Genomic DNA, 2,184 nt, shown 5'->3' on the forward strand with positions numbered 1-2,184 from the left:
TGGGCAAGAAGAGACAATAGAGCATGTCATTGTACATTGTGAGAGGTATGAGGAGGAGAGAGAACGGATGAGTGAGCAGTTCAGAAAAGAAAGAATACAATTTGATTTGGTAGATATTTTGCAAGGAAGTTCATATAAGTGCTATCAAATCCTGTTGCATTTTCTTAGGGTAACCAATTTGTTCGGAAGGATATAGGTTATTAGTATATGTAATGGTGTTGTTTGATCCACACTCCATGCCAGTTGGTGGCGGTAATGCACCAAAAAAGTTGTTTGCCAACCGCCAAAAAACACTACATAGAAGAAGTAGGAGAACCTTGTCCCAGGACGAGGCTATCCCATTGCACTTCGGGTGTGCTGACGCCTGCGATGTCCCCAAATGCGGGATAGTGGTAGTGGGGGACTGCGTTCGCGCTCTCCCCTGATCTAATGGGCGGATTCATGGGTGAGGGAGAGGGAGTGTGGGGCCCGGGGCAGCGGGGGAGAGGGAGTGTGGGGCCCGGGGAGAGGGAGTGTGGGGCCCGGAGAGGGGGGGGGGGGGACATTGTAGTGTGGGGGCAGGCGAGGGAGTGCCGGGGGGGGGGGGAGAGTTGAGGGGTGGGATAGGGCCTAGTGTGTGTATGAAGTTGCGGGGAGGTTTACAATGTTTCTTATTTAATGTCCCTTGTCTAGTCTGAAATAAAGTTCATTATTGGATCAGAAGAAATATAATTGTGTGTGTTATATGATTCTATACATTTATATCACATTCATGTATGTGTGTTTATAAACATTTTATTCTTTAACAAGAATTAACAGAATTATGAACTAACAGAATTATGAATCTAACCCTATATCACGCACAAAAACTTCCCCCGCAATGTCAATTACCCTGCGAGTTGGGTCGGTTCCGGTTACTACAAAATCAACTCAAACACTGCTTGTGAGCCATTTAAAAATAAATGATTTAAAAAACATTAAAAAAGACAATTACCAGAGTCAAATTTTATTCTTGACAAGAAGTATGAACTGACAGAATTATGAATCTAACCCTATATCACACACACAAACTGTTGCCCTGCAACATTGATTACACTGCGAGTCGGGTCGGGTTAGGTAGGCTCCGGTTACTAAAATGGGCGGGGGAATGCCCAGGATCCCCTCCGTAGCTACTACACGTCAGCTCATTGTATTTCGCAGGAGTAGCCCATCTTGCTCTGCTCTAAGATCTTTGGTGAACACTGCCCAATCCATCGCGGGTTCTGACCTCCCCACCATCGAAGGGATTTTCCGTGTTCGCTACCTCAAAAAGGCAGCCAGCATCATCAAAGACCCACTCTCATTTCAGAAGCCTGAAATCGGTAATGTCCAGGTTCAGGAACAGCTTCTTTAATAGCCTAATGGCTGTTTAACAGCCATTATGCTATTAAACACTACAACCTCAAATGGGTACAAAGAGAGTATTATTGTTATTATTGCACTATTATTGCTTATTTGTTTTTCTGTGTACGTGTGTGTGTGCCCACAATGAATCTTTTCCCATTTATTATGTTGTTTCGAGTGTACTGTGTTTTACATATTCTGTATTTCCATTCTGAATAAAGTTTATTTTGGAGGGGAAATATCTGCTGACAGACAGGCGGTTGTGTCCCTTTCTCGCCTGTTCGTTCTCTCTCTCCACCCCCCCCCCCCCCCCCCCCCCCCCCCCCCCCCCCCCACGGCAAAGCGCCTCTGAATAGGCTGGGAGTGGGTGACCGTTTGAGCATCGGTGCAGTTGGCCATCACTAATCTCACACCTTACCTCCCGTTGCCTTTCACCTGACACTAGTCTGAAGAAGGGTCTCGACCCGAAACGTCACCCATTCCTTCTCTCCAGAGATGCTGCCTGTCCCCACTGAGTTACTCCAGAATGTTGTGAGTAATCTCACACACGCAATTCCTTTACTAATGATGATCCAATGAACAAATGCGCAAAGACACAAACCCACATTGATATTTATACTAGTCTATTCCGACGCGAAATTTGGGGATTAAAGGCAACCGGTTCAGCGCCAACCATTTTTCCACACGGTTTCTGCCCCACAGCCCATCAGCCCCGCTCATGACGCCGGTCCCGGGACCCAATCCCTTTTACTGATTCGAGCAGGGAATGAAGCATATCTTCAGCCATTGATTTTCATCCCAAGCACCAAAGAAGGGATACAT

General features: G+C 46.3%; 1 pseudogene; it reads left to right on the forward strand.

Annotated features, from left to right (window-relative positions):
* Positions 1-293: 293 nt before the first annotated feature.
* Positions 294-424, forward strand: LOC116973826 (annotated as a pseudogene).
* Positions 425-2,184: the final 1,760 nt, after the last annotated feature.

The sequence above is a fragment of the Amblyraja radiata genome, chromosome 5 (genome assembly GCF_010909765.2).
Source record: "Amblyraja radiata isolate CabotCenter1 chromosome 5, sAmbRad1.1.pri, whole genome shotgun sequence".
Taxonomy (NCBI): Eukaryota; Metazoa; Chordata; class Chondrichthyes; order Rajiformes; family Rajidae; genus Amblyraja; species Amblyraja radiata.